The sequence below is a fragment of the Chlorocebus sabaeus genome, chromosome 10 (assembly GCF_047675955.1).
Source record: "Chlorocebus sabaeus isolate Y175 chromosome 10, mChlSab1.0.hap1, whole genome shotgun sequence".
In the NCBI taxonomy this organism is placed as follows: Eukaryota; Metazoa; Chordata; class Mammalia; order Primates; family Cercopithecidae; genus Chlorocebus; species Chlorocebus sabaeus.
The window spans coordinates 31,501,407-31,516,640 of record NC_132913.1 but is presented as its reverse complement, the minus strand read 5'-3'; the positions used below and the strand labels follow the sequence as shown (position 1 = coordinate 31,516,640).

At 37.8% G+C, this 15,234-nt stretch overlaps 1 protein-coding gene across 28 annotated transcripts in view; it reads left to right on the top strand.

Annotated features, from left to right (window-relative positions):
- The window catches only part of GTDC1 (glycosyltransferase like domain containing 1), a 393,230-nt gene that overhangs the window by 58,955 nt on the left and 319,041 nt on the right, over nt 1-15,234 (top strand). For 2 of the 28 annotated variants that reach the window (XM_073019657.1, XM_073019655.1), the window contains exon 2: nt 12,047-12,269. The exons of the other annotated variants lie outside the window; for them this stretch is intronic. The gene's annotated coding sequence lies outside the window, so the exon portion shown is untranslated. The remainder of the gene's footprint in view (nt 1-12,046; nt 12,270-15,234) is intronic. 28 annotated transcript variants of the gene reach the window in all.

Here is a 15,234-nt window from a genome sequence, read left to right as displayed (position 1 = left end):
TCCCAGGCTCTGATTCTTTTTTACAACCACATTTTGTTTGCCATTTTTCAAATTCTGGATGTTACCCCTCTTTCTAAGAACTTACTATGGCTTCCTTTTGCTAGTTAATCCCATTTATACCCCTTTATTAACCTTTTAGTATCTTCAATTATTTGGTCATAAATTTCTTTTCCATCATTTTCTCTAGTAACCCTTCACAGTGAACTCTGTTCTTGACCTTGTTCTCTTCTCACAATGACCCCATCTAGTCCTACTTTCTCACCTTCTTAGCTGGTTATTTTCTCCCTTTATAGAATTACTTCACCTCAAATTCTTTACGTATTCCAGCTCTTTAACTTCTCCTTCTCAACTCTTAGTGAGCACTTAGAGCATACAGGGGGCCATGATAGGAGCTGTGAATATAGATGAATGTGTAGGCCTTGTTGGGGAGGTGAACAGTTGATGGAATGAGTCAAACTGGATTCTCCACTCTGATTTGAGAATACTGGCAGAAGGTGGTGTGCCTAGGTTGCTAGGGATGTGATTAATTTTACCTGAGTAATTGGGGAAGATGTGACGTAAGAATGGACATTTGAGCTGTAGCCTTAAAGGAAGAGGAGGAGGTCTACAGTTAGAGAAGGGGTGGGAGGAGGGCTTTTTTTTTTTTTTTGAGACGGAGTCTCGCCCTGTTGCCAGACTGGAGTGCTGTGGTGCGATCTTGGCTCACTGCAACCTCCACCTCCCGTGTTCAAGCGATTCTCCTGCCCAGCCTCCCGAGTAGCTGGGATTACAGGCGTGTGCTACCACCCCGGCTAAGTTTTTGTGTTTTTAGTAAAGGTGGGGTTTCACCGTATTAGCGAGGATGGTCTTGATATCCTGACTCGTGATCTGCCCGCCTCAGCCTCCCAAAGTTCTGGGATTACAGGCGTGAGCCACTGCACCTGGCCGAGGGCATTCTTGAAAAAGGAAATGTTGTGTGAATACAGGAATGAACTTACAGATATGTATGCCATATTTTGTAGTGTGAATGTTAAAGGCATTTGTTGCAAGGCCATGCAAAGTGGTGTATTGCTGCCGATAGGCCTCAAGTGACTGACCTTCCCTTGGTTGAATCATCCCAGTTCAAGTCTGGTGTTTGACCTTATACTGTCAGACACCTGATTGGCTGAGCCCATTGGCAGTGGGTCTGTCTCAGGAGTGGGCTTACATTAACCAAGATCTTGGAAACTGATACATGGATATCTATATATTTATATATGTAGTTTGTTGGTGTGTCAGTTTATTAATTTCCAATGAGAAATACAACTGTCAAGTAGATTGGATTGCTTAACTTGACAAATTGTAACACTTCCTCCCTGTCTTCCTGTAGACAGGATTCTTGGGAAGCCAGGTTATTAATATGGAGGTCAATTGATTGAGAAATAACAGCTATCAAGTTTACTCAGTGTTTCTGACCATTGTGCTCCTTCTCTCCTGGCAAGATACATGGGAAGTCACATTACTGGAAGACCACAAGTTGAGCATGGAAAGAGAACCAGGAAGGATATTTGTTTGAAGAAGTATCTCTCGCCTCAGTTAGCTTGAGGCAGTCTTACCCACTATAGGAATATCTTTGCCAAGGAAACCATGTTATTGGAGTCAAGTCAGCCACCACTTTCCCTCTCATGGTAGCTTAACTTGACTTTGTCAGCATTTGCCTAGGTGACTTCTTGGATTTCTTTCCTGATCAGCTTCACCTGTATTTCCCATACCTTCTGGATGGGTGCATTCTCCCTTTAGATATGTTTAAATATTCTGTCAAGTTACAGGGAAGTCACAAGAACTAAGGAAGCAGGGGAATTTTCATATCTCTGTTTTGATCCATTTGGTTTCAATTTTAAGTCACATTTGCTTATTTTCAGTTATTTGGGACCAAAATCAGGGTATGATAAATAGCCCCCTGAAAATGTGAGATTTGGTGGTGGTGGGATGTGGGAAATAAGGCTAGAAAGGAAAGTTGGGACCACATTGTGAAGGATCTTGGTTGGGTGCCATACTAAAAATTTCAAAGTATTCTCAATTAATTCTCCTCCTCGCCTCTCTAATTAGTTTTTTTCCCCACAATAAGATTGTCTTTTCAGCTTTTAAATTTTTGTTATCTGTATCCTACTATAGAATATATGATATTGGCTCTCAGTAGACCCTTAAGAGATCATATAATTTATCCCCTTTGTGTTTTGACAAATACATATTAGGTATTATTATCTGCATTTTAAACATGAGGTACAGGAGGCTTGCAAACTTACGTTCTGCTTCTCTTCTTAGTTCAGGCTATTTCTGCAGCTTCTTTTATCCCTCATTGTTTTAGAAAAGGTATTTTTATTTTATTATATTGTGTATCTTTTTATATTATTATATAATGTTTCTATTATAGTGCTTATGTTATATACATGAATAGCTCCCATTAATTAATTGTAATGTATCTGTCTCTTTTCTCTCTAGGTAGCTTGTCAGTTCTTTATATTTAGGTGGACCTCATACTCATTCTTTTTGTCTCTTATAGTGCCTAGCCCAGTTGAATTTCAAGCAATACTTAGACAATAGATTACAATTTTAAAGCCGGAAAGTATCTTGGTCTAGTGCAGTATTCTGATTTTCTTTTTGGAGACAAAGTCTCGTTCTGTCACCCAGGCAGGAGTGCAATGGCATGATCTCGGCTCACTGCAACCTCTTCCTCCTGGGTTCAAACAATTCTTCTGCCTCAGCTTCCCAAGTAGCTGGGATTACAGGCGTCTGCCATCAGATGCCTAGCTAATTTTTATATTTTTAGTAGAGACAGGGTTTCACCATGTTAGCCAGGCTGGTCTTGAACTCCTGACCTCAGGTGATCCACATGAGGAAGCCAAGGTCCAGGGCGACTGTAATTTGCCATAGAGCACATGATTGGTAGAGCCATGACCAGGATCTAAATATAGTGACACTGTGTCCAGACATCTTTGCACAAAGTACACTTTGCACTTTTTCTTTATTCACCTGAACGTTTTCCGTAGGTGTAAAAGAGACCATCAGAGGTCACCCATATCAATGTACAGTATCCAAAACCACTGCATTAAAACTTAAATTGGCAGCCTTTCTTATTGGTCCTAGGAACAGTATAGTTTTAAATGTCTTGGATCTTATTGTGTTAGGTAAAAATTTGAGTGAAAAAAAAAAAAAAGAATGAAAGGGGGACATAGGGAAGGGAGCACATATCCTGAAAACTTGCTGTGTACCTGCCGAACAGTACGTGCTTTAAGTGTGTCAACTCGACTGTGGAGATGTGGGTTGTGAGCCATGGTCTACAGGCCTATTCCTCCCTCCTCTCCCCTCCCCTCCTCTCCCCTCTCCCGTCTCCCCTCCTCCTCCCCCTCCCCCCCTTTTCCTCTGGAAAACATCTTTCAGGTGAATAAAGAAAAAGTGCAATGTCATTCTCCCCTCCCCTCCCCTCCCATCTCCCCCTCCCCTCTCCTCCTACCTCCCATCTCACCTTTTGTCCCATCTCCCCTCCCATTCCATCTGCCCTCCCCTCCCTCTCCCTCCTCTCCTTGTCCCCTTCCCTCCCCTCCCATCTCCCCTCCGCCCTTTCTTTTTTTTTTTTTGAGACAGGGTCTTGCTCTGTCTCAGGCTGGATTGCAGTGGCATGATTGTAGCTCACTGCAGCTTCGAACTCCTGGGCTCAAGCTATCCTCCTGCCTCAGCCTCTTGAGTAGCTGAGGCTAGAGGTGTGACCCACAACCCCCAGCTTATTTTTTAATTTTTAATTTTTTAGAGATAGTGTTTTGCTATGTTGCCCAGGCTGGTTTGGAACTCTGAATTATGCTTCATTGTTACAGCCCTTAGCCAAAGCCCTTAAGAACAGCATCTTGGATAGCAGGTACTACACTGGACTTCCTAATGAGGAGCAGTCCAGCAGCCATCTTCCATTGTCTATGGTAATGGTGGTAAATGTTGGTGCTGGAGCTGGGTGGCAGTGCCTGACTCACTAAATAACCTTCCATTTTCTAACCATGGTTCATGGCTCATGTTTTTGACCTTTTATGTATATATCATTGTTGCCATTTCCGTTCTGTGGGAGAAGAGCCCACATGTTTCTTCTGTCTACAGTCTTACTTTCCATTTTGTTAATGCTCCTCTTTTCTTCTCTTTCTGCCTCCACCCTTTTTACTCTGGGTGTGGAGAGAAAATTGGATATGCTTGTATCAAAGTTACTTAAATGGATCAGCTTTAACTTTTTTCCCCTCTGAATTCTTCTATGTTGATATGGAGGGCAAAAAAAAAAAAAAAAAAAAAAAAGAAGGTGCTGCATAATCGCATTGTCTTCCAGCAAAACAATTTTCAAAAATGACAAGATATATGCAATTCATAACTTATATAAAGTTTATCATTCATATTTATAAAATCTGTGTTTTGGTGGTAAATGCACTTCAAGTTTCAAAGAATGGTTTTAAAATACTTTTGAATCATCTACCTGAGAGCTTTCAACACTGTATAAATAGTATACTTTTTAGCATTTCCTGTTGCATACCTGCAGTTTGCATCATCTTTGAGAATGTTTACCACTTTTTTGCAGGGCATATGTGGAGACTCAACTAACAAATGTCATTATGTATGTGGGTTTCAGAAAGCAACTGGAGGAAATTATATTTAACCTTTTTGAAGAGTTGTTATCTGGGCTTTCCCCCATTTCAGAGCAAAACCAGGTGTAAATCAAGGACATGCATTGATATACATATTTTTGAAAAAAAAATCTTTTTAGGTTTTGCTAGTTACTGTTTTTGCTTAAATATCCTCCCCCCTTCCTGAAATTTAGAATGTTTCTGGTAAATAGTTTAATCTGGTGGTTCCCATCACTTTGTTCATTCAGTTAATTCTTAAGGATTGTTTCTTAAAAAGAGCAACACAATTATGAGATGAGGAATTAGAAATTCCTCATCTATTTGATTAAATGTGTTCTTAGGAAAAAATATGCTAAGAAGGCATTAGACTTTCCCCTTATGCCAAAAAGCTTATTACACTGGTAGGCTGTACAGAGGGAGGTAACTTAGGAGAATAGCATGAGGTAGAAGATACTGAATAACAATAAGACAGAGTGAGAGAAAACTAGAATGGGAAGTATGGTTCCTTTTTCTCAATAGAAAGGCTCAAACCCTATGCCACTATGTTGAGATGCCATTTTTATTTATGTAGATTTTGCTTTAGTTTAAAGGTGGGAATAAGATGACCTCCTTTTTTTTTTTTTTTAATCATATCTACTATATTACAAAAAAATTTATAGCATTCACTAAGTATGAATTAATGTTTAAATTCTGTTAGTTGTATTTATGTTGTATTTATTCTTCCAGGTTTTATATTTCATTAGAACAATGCCTTTCATTTAGAACATAACATGTTTCATGTATGGTTTATAATTATCTAGTATAAGCATTCTCTTATTAAGTGCCTGACGGCACTGACTTGAGTTTAATACAGTTTAATGTCTATTTTACTTCTATATAGAGGGCATTAGTTACTGATTGAATAAATGAGTGAATGAATGAATAAGTACAGGAATATGTGGGGGCATGTTTGATTTGCTGTTCTGAGTCAGATTTATGATTTAAATGATGTTGCCCTACCAAGCTCTTAAAATAAAGATTTGCATTAAATGATTATGTACTCACTATAAAAATTACAAGCATTAAGGAAAAAAAATTAAATAAATTCTACTACACATAAATAATCATTATAACTTGGAACTTCACTTCGGATGTTTTCCCTCTTCTGCATACCCACACCCACAAATACCCACACACATACATACATTTATAGAGGGAGAACTAAGGAAAAAATGAAGGTGAAGCAGGAGTATCCTACGTACTATTTTTGTTTAAATAAAAATGATATTATTTCATTTGAACAGAAATGGAAAAATAAAAGAATTACAGTAATTAAATAAGTGATTTTTTTTTTACAATAAGCAATTCACAATAAGTGTTTTCACTAAAGTTGAAAAAAAAATATGACAAATGTTAAGAGACTAGGATCATTTCATTTTAAAAGTTAACTATGTTATTTCATCAGTTTGTTTCCTGCTATGAAAAGTTAAAAATTAGCAGACTTTCTTTCTTCCACCTCCAAATTTTTATTAGTTATATTAAATTTGTACCTTGTCAAGCTGTGCAACATTTGCATTTTATTTTATAATTAATTTTCACAGTTATTTAGTTTTAGTTTTATATTTAAAAGCAGTCAGTGCTTACTACCTACTCTTTTATAATGGAAAATTGTCCTAAAATCCTGAGAAGTGTGATCACTGAGAAAATTCCATTCTGGGGAACTAATAACCCCAAATAAATACCACTTTATTTTTATTTTTTAAAGAATAAATTTCTTTTCTTAGACCCTGAATTTCTGTAGAGTAAAATAAATTGGCCTGTGCAACTTGATTATAAAATAACAAGTTTTCATTTTAGTTTAGGTATAATCCTTCAGATGTAAGAGTTATATTTTCTTTTAGTTGTATATTTTTTAAAAGATCAGTGGATTATTTGTTCCTGAATAGCAAAACCCCAGAATGCTTGGTCACTCTCAAAAAGAGTCATTACTATTAGGTTGGTGCAAAAGTCATTGCAGTTTTTGCCATGGAAGTAATAAATCCAGTTGGCTTCATAAAAGCAGAGATCCTGCTGGGCAGGGTGGTTCATGCCTGTAACCACAGCACTTTGAGAGGCTGAGGTAGGTGGATCACTTGAAGTCAGGAGTTTGAGACCAGCCTGGCTAACATGATGAAACCCTGTCTCTACTAAAAATACAAAAATTAGCAAGGTGTGGTAATGTGTGTCTATAATCCCAGCTACTCAGGAGGCTGAGGTGAGAGGATAACTTGAACCCAGGAGGTGGAGGCTGCAGTGACCTGAGATTGTGCCGCTACACTCCAGCCTGGGCAACAGAGTGAGACTCTGTCTCCAAACAAAAAAAAAAAAAGCAAGAGGTCCAGTTGCTATTTCACAGGACATTCTGAGGCTATTGGAAATGCACTTTTGGTGTACTTGCTGACATCCACTGATTGCCCTCCTATATCTGGATGATCAGAAAAGGAAGAACTTGTTTCTCTGGGGTACCTGTGGCTGTAGGAACAATTCTTCCTAGCTTATTCTGTTAGAATTTAGTATACCTTTTTATTCTTTTCTTTTTACTTGATAATGGGAGTTAGCATTAAAGCAGCCTTGTTTATTATTCATACCCTGTCAATATGACTACTTTCTGTAAAAAAAAAAACCCATTCATTCCAAGGACAAATCAGCTATTCTATGTCCATCCTGTAAAAATAAATATAGTCTTTATACTAACACATATATCCATTTCTTTATTTTTTTACTGTTTATTTTGATTCATTTCTTAGCTGGCTGAATTTGATAGTTCTCCCTTTTGGTTATATCTATATCTACATACTTACATGTCTGTCCTTACGTGTATACACTTCTTAAGAAGAGCTTATGGATCTTGTATTTTCTGAGTAACTGGATGCTTGAAAGTGTTTATAGGTTGCTTTTAAACTTTATGGTCAATTTGGCTGGGTATCACATAACTGGATTTCGTATCTTTCCCTTGTAACTCTGAAAGACATTGCCCTACCATCTCCAGAGAATGGTGACTGATGGTAATATAGAGAAGTCTAAGGCCAGAGTTGATTTTCCTTCCTTGATGACCTAAGGAATTCACGTTTATGTTTTAGCTCTCTTGAATTCCATAACATCAGAAAAATTTGTTTTAGTGTTCATTACTTTGAATTCAGTTTTCCTGGAACAATTTCTTTTGTTAGTGTTTCCTTTCTTCTCCCTAAGTAAAAGTTTTCTTTTATTATATCTTTCCTTTTTTTTTCCTCTTTCATTTGTTCTGTTTTTTTTTTTCCAAGAATGTTAATTAAGTATGTATTAACTGGGTGTCTTCTACCTTCTATACTTATCACCTCATCTTTTATATATCTTTGTATTTCCCATTTCATTTTTTTTTATGCCTGTCCCTTCTTTTTCTGACTGTTTCAGTATTGAATACTCTGTTTTGTTGTTGTCACTTCATTGGTGGCTTTAATTTATGATTTTTTCCTCCCAGTTTTTACCCTTAGCCTGCCAGCTTGCTTTTTGATCTCTTTTGGTTGTCTTATCTTTTCTTAGATATTTCATAATTTTCTTTGAACCCCTTTACCTTGAAGTAGCTTATATTCTTTATTATTTCTTTTAGACTGGAAATTATTTGTATGATTTTTCTGTCTCTGTTGACAGTTTTTTTTCCTTAATCTGCCATTTGCCTATGTTTCTCCACCCCAATTTTTGGTAGTTCTGTGTAATTTCTTTGCTGATTTATTTCTGGTTGTTACTCATTTTTGAATAGGATCAATTTCATTAAGGACAGATATTGCCTGAAAAAAGTGTGATGTTAGATGAATGTACTGAGTATTAGGGAGAGGAGATAAATGACATTAATTTGTGCTTCCATTTGGATTATCTCAAATACTCCATCACCCAAGATATTTCTTTTCTTTGAGGGTCATGTCTCACCTCAGTTTGTAGTGCTGTGAAGGTCACTGTGCCATTGAGGCCCATGAGTCATTGGAGCCTATGTAGTAAGCAGTCCAGTGGCAGCTGCATCCTCTCTCGACCCCATTTGGCAGACATTCTGAGCTAAGAAGCTAGGTCATTGACAATAAGAATGTCTTGTTTTTTTTTCTCTCTCCTTCTGTGGTATAGACATGTTTTGTGAAGAAACCTTTCCTATTTTCTCCTAGGTAGAAACTTAATATCATAACTCCAATTAGAGTTTACTGGAATGGGCTTTAGAACCATTCAAATTTTAGGGAAATCTTTGTTCTGCTTGAGTTCTTAGGGGGTGCAGTTAGGCTCTCAGGATTACTTCTCATTTTGATTCCAGATATCGCATAATTTGGCAGATTTTTAAAAATAGTTTGTGGTTTGTGGTTATGGCTGTGTCTTTGTTTCATTGATGATGAAGTGCTCATTATTTATTTATTTATTTTTTTTTTCAGTTTGTTTCTGGAGCAGAGAATGTCTTCTGCTCATCTTTAAAAAATTTTTTTAGTTTATTTGCTATCTCTGTGTTCTTAAGAACCTACTAGTAAAATACCCTGATATTAGACTTTACTTTTTGTTTTTGAAACAAGACGTCTATATTAAGCTCATTTAATGTTTAATGTATCTATAACTTGGCAACTGCTTAAAAAAATTTTTTTTTTAAACTTTAAGTTCTGGGATACATGTGCTGAATGGGTAGGTTTGTTACATAGATATACATGTGCCATGGTGGTTTGCTGCATCTATCAACCCTTCATCTAGGTTTTAAGCCCCGCATGCATTAGGGATTTTTCCTAATGCTCTCCTTCCCCTTTCCCTCCACCTGCCGATGGGCCCGAGTGTGTGATATTCCCCTCCCTGTGTCTGTATATTCTCATTGTTCAACTCCCACTAATGAGTGAGAACATGCCGTGTTCGGTTTTCTATTCCTGTGTAAGTTTGCTGAGGATGATGGTTTCTGGCTTCATTCATGTCCCTGGAAAGGACATGAACTCATTCTTTTTTTTTGGCAGCTCTTAATAATTTTTTATATTGGGAGGTCTTTATGCATGAATTTTTAAAATATATTAGGAGAGAAAAGCAATACATATCAAGAGATTGAATGAAGAAATCAATTATATGTAATATGATAAAACTCTGGAGTTAATACATATTGGTGAACATTGGCTGCTTGGTGTATAAGCATCTTTATTGGCACTGGGTCCTTAATCTTTTGAAACCATCATTGTAAAAGTGAAGCTGACATTGTAAAACTTCGTATTTTGACAATAAGAACTGCTCCTCAACATGGGAAACCTGTCGAATTTTTCATAAAATTGCATGTGATCAACTTCTCTTGGAGAAACATAGTTTTCAAAGAATCTGATATGTTTTAAGGAAAAGGTGCATTTTCTTTTTTTTTTTTTTTTTTGTTACATGAGCAGGAGGACCATTGCATTACATTTAATATTGAACTGCACATACCAGAACCTGAAATTTATTTTAGAAATAACTTGTCATTTGTAATTAATTTAAAAATAATTAATAGACTTTAATTTTTAAGAGCATTTTAGGTCCAGAGCAAAATTGAGTAGGAAATATAGAGGATAGTCCCCTTTAGCCTTCCCCCAACCATCAACCTCCCCCACCCCAGTGGTGTATGTTTGTTACAATAGACGAACCGATATTTACACATCATTGTCAACCAAAGGCCTAAAATTCAGTTTTGCTCTTTGTGTTACACCTTCTATGCGTTTTGACAAACATTATAATGACATATATTCACTCTTGTGGTATCATACAGCATAGTTTTAATGCCCTGAAAATCCTCTGTGCTTTACCTGTTCATCCCTTCCTCTCTCCCTCCTTCAGAATCCCTGGTAACAACTGATCCTGTCTCTATACTTTCATCTTTTCCAGAATGTTTTATAGTTTCAATCTTACAACTTTTACAGTCTTGTCAGATTAACTTCTTTCACTTAGCAATATATGTTCCTTGTGTTAGTCCATTCCCACACTGCTATGAAGAAATACCCAACACTGGGTAATTTATAAAGGAAACAGGTTTAATTGACTCACAGTTCCATATAGCTGGGGAGGCGTCAGGAAAACGATCATGGTGGAAACCAAAGCAAACTTGTCCTTCTTTACATTGTGGCCGAAGAGAGAAGTGCAGAGCAAATGGGGAAAAGCTCCTTATAAAACCATCAGATCTTTTGAGAACTCACTCACTATCATAAGAAGAGCATGGGGGTAACTACCCTTATGATTCAATTACCTCCCACCAGGCCCCTCCCATGGCACATGGGGATAATGGGAACTACAATTCAAGGTGAGATTTGGGTTGGGATACAGCCAAACCATATCATTTCTCCCTGGCCCCTCCCAGATCTTCTGTCCTCACATTTCAAAACACAATCATGCCTTTCCAACAGTCCACCAAAGTCTTAGCTCATTCCATCATTGACTCAGAGGTCCAACTCCAAAGTCTCATCAGAGACAAAGCAAGTCCCATCTGTCTATGAGCCTGTGAAATCGAAAGCAAATTAGTTACTTCCTAGATACAGTGAGGGTACAGGCATTGGGTAAATACACCCATTCCAAATGGGAAAAATTGGCTAAAACAAAGGGACTACAGGCCCCAGCAAGTCCAAAATGCAATAGGACAGTCATTAAACCCTAAAGTTGCAAAATGATTCTCTTTGACTCTACGTCTCACATCCAGGTCACGCTGATGCTAGAGCTGGGCTTCTATGGCCTTGGGCAGCTCCGCCTCTGTGGCTTTGCAGGGCATAGCTTCTCTCCCGACTGCTTTCATGGGCTCGTGTTTAGTGTCTGTGGCTTTTCTAGGTACACAGTGCAAGCTGTTGCTAGATCTCCCATTCTAGGGTAGGGTCTGGAGGATGGTGGTCCTCTTCTTACAGCTCCACTAGGCAGTGCCCCAGTGGGGACTCTTTGTGGGCCTCCAACTCTACATTTCTCTTCTCCACTGCCATGGCAGAGGTTCTCCATGAGAGCTCCACCCCTGCAGCAAACTGCTGCCTGGACATCCAGGTGTTTCCATGCATCTTCTGAAATCTAGGTGGAGGTTGCCCAACCTTAATTCTTTGTTTTGCTTTATTTTATTTTATTTTATTTTATTTTATTTTATTTTATTTATAAATAAATAAATAAATCACCCAGGCTGGAGTGTAATAGTGTGATCTCAGCTCACTGCAACCTCTGCCTCCCAGATTCAAATGATTCTCCTCCCTCAGCCTCCCGAGTAGCTGGGATTACAGGCACCCACAACCACACCCAGCTAATTTTTGTATTTTTAGTAGAGATGGGGTTTCACCATCTTGACCAGGCTGGTCTTGAATGAAACCATGTTGGCCAGGCTGGTCTTGAACTCCTGATGTAAGGTGATCCGCCCACCTTGGCCTCCCAAAATGCTGGGATTTCAGACATGAGTCACTGCACCTGGCTCCAAACCTTAATTCTTGACTTTTGTGCACCCACAGGACCAACATTATGTGGAAGCTACTGAGGCTTGAGGCCTGCACCCTGTGAAGCAACAGCCTGAGCTGTACATTGGCCCCTTTTAGCCATGGCCGGAGTGGCTGGGACACAGGACACCAAGTCTTGAGGCTGCGTACAGCAGGGAACAGGAGTTTGGACCCAGCCCAGGAAACCATTTTTCCCTCCTAGGCCTCTGGGCCTATGATGGAAGTGGCTGTTGAGAAGGTCTCTGACATGCCCTGGAGACATTTTCCCCTGTCTTGGTTATTAGCATTTGGCTCTTCTCTACTTATGCAAATTTCTGCAGCTGGTTTGAATTTCTCCCTAGAAAATGCCTTTTTTTTTTTTTTTTTTTTTCCTACTTCATTGTTAGGCTGCAAATTTTTCAAACTTTTATGCTGTGTCACCTCTTGAATGCTTTGGTGCTTAGAAATTTCTTCTACCAGATATCCAAATCGTCTCACTCAAGTTCTAAGTCTCACAGATCTCTAGGGCAGGGACAAAATGCTACCAGTCTCTTGGCATAGCAAGAGTGACCTTTATTCTATTTCCCAACAAGTTCCTCATCTCCATCTGAGACCACCTCAGCCTGGACTTCATTGTCTATATCACTATCAGCGTTTTGGCCAAAGACATTTAAGAAGTGTTTAGGAAGTTCCAAACTTTCCCACATTTTCCTGTCTTCTTCTGAGCCCTCCAAACTGTTTCAATCTCTGTTTGTTACCCAATTCCTAAGTTGCTTCCACATTTTCTGCTATCTTTATAGCAGCACCCACTATCCTGGTACTAATTTACTGTATTTTCATTTTCATGCTGCTGTGAAGAAATACCCAAGACTGGGTAATTTATAAAGGAAAGAGATTTTATTGACTCACTGTTCTACATGGCTGGGGAGGCCTCAGGAAAACCATTATGGCGGAAGGTGGAGCAAATATGTCCTTCTTCACATGGCAGCAGGAGAGAGAAGTGCCAAGCAAAGCGGGAAAAGCTCCTTATAAAACCATCAGATATTTTGAGAACTGACTATCAGGAGAACAGCATGGGGGTAACCACTCCCATGATTCAATTACCTCCCACCAGGCCCCTCCCACAACACGTGTCATTATGGGAACTATAATTCAAGATGAGTTTTAGTTGAGGACACAGCCAAACCATATCATTTCTCCATGTCTTTTTGTGGTTTGAGAGCTCATTTCTTTTTAGCACTAAGTAATATTCCATTGTATGGATATACCACAGTTTGTTTATCCATTCACTTTTTGGAGGACATTTTGGCCACTTCCAAGTTTTGACAGTTCTGAGTAAAGCTAATATAAACATTTGTGTGCAGGTTTTTGCATGTATGTAAGTTTTCTACTCATTTGGATAAATACAAAAAGCACAGTTGCTGGATTGCATGGTAAGAGCATGTTAAATTTTTTAGGAACTGCAAAACTGTTATCAAAAGTGGCTGTACCATTTTGTAGTTTCAGCAGAAAGGAGCAGTGGTGAGCAATGTTCTTGTTGCTGTATGTTGTCTTCAGTATTTGGTGTTGTCAGTTGTCATTGTTTCGGATTTTAGCTATTCTGATAAGTATGTAGTGCTATCTCAGTGTTTCATTTTGTGATTTCCTATTAATGTGATATTTGAACATCTTTTCATATGCTTATTTATCATTTGTATATCATCTTTGGTGAAGTGTTTGTTCAGAGCTTTTGACTCCCCTTTTTTTTTATTTTTTATTTTTTTAAAAAGAGACAGGGTCTTGCTCTTTCACTCAGGCTGGACTGAGTGCAGTGGCATGATTCTATCTCACTGCAGCCTCAAATTCCTGGGCTCCAGTGATCCTTTTGCCTCTGCTTCCCCAATAACTGGGACTACAGGTGTGTGTCATTGTGCTTGGCTAATTTTTTTTCAAATTTATTCTTTGTAGAGACAGGAATTCTTTGTTGCCCAGGCTTGTCTCAGACTTTTCACTTCAAGCATTCCTCCTGCCTTGGTCTCCCAAAGTTCTGGGATTACAAGTGTGAGCCACTGTGGCCTGCCTTTATGTCTATTAAATAGTTGTATTTTTAATGTTATACATTAAAAAAAAAAAAAAAAAAAAAACCAATAAACATAGAGGCAGGTTCTCACTGTGTTGCCTAGACTGGTCTCCAACTCCTGCCCTCAAGCCATCCTCCCACCTCCACATCCCAAAGTGCTGGGATTACAAGTCTCAGCCACTGCACCTGACCTTGCCCATTTTTAATTGCTTATTTACTTATTATTGAGTTTTAAGAGTTTTTAAAAATCCATTTTAGCTAACAGTCCTTTAACAGATATGCATTTTGAAAATATTTTCTCCCGGTCTGTGACTTGTCTTCTTATTATCTTGAGAGTGTCTCTCAAAGAGCAGAAGTTTTTCATTTTAATGAAGTTTAGCTTAACAATTTTTTTTTTTTTGTCATGGATCATGTTCTTGGTGTTATATCTAAAAAGTCACTGCAAAACCCAAGATCATCTACATTTCTTTTATGTTCTCTTCTAGTAGGTTTATCGTTTTGCATTTTATGTTTAGGTTTATGATCTGTTTTGAGTTAATTTCTGTAAAGTATATTGCAAGGTCTTCATTATGATCTATTTTGTGTTAATTTTTGTAAAGTATATTGTAAATTCTTCATCTGGATTCATTTTTTTCTGCATGTGGATGTCCAGTTGTTCCAACATCATTTATTGGAGACTCTCCTTTCTCCATTGAATTGCCTTTGCTCCCTTGTCAAAGATCAGTTGACTATATTTGTGTGCGTCTATTTTTGAGTTCTCTTCTTTTCCATTGATCTGTCTGTTTCACTATACCACACTGTCTTGATTACTGTGTAATTAATTTTTAAAATAATAATTTGTAAACTAAGTATTAAGATTTGAGAAGCAAGTTATCTCAAGCCAATTTCTGTTAAGTATGAGATAATGTCGTGTTATTAAAAAATGCATTATTTATAATTATTTTAGAAAAATTTGTATGCAGTGGAAACAATGTCACAATGGAAATAAATAAAATGGTAATATTTCCACTTTAAAAGAGACTACTTCTATACAAAGTGGCTCATTTTGGGTTCAAAATGTCTCATTATAAGTTCATTTTGGGTGTGAATAACTGTTTTCAAATTTTACATTTTTAAAACTTAAATGACAGTTAAAAAATTTCTTTTAATCTTCTAAAATAATGTT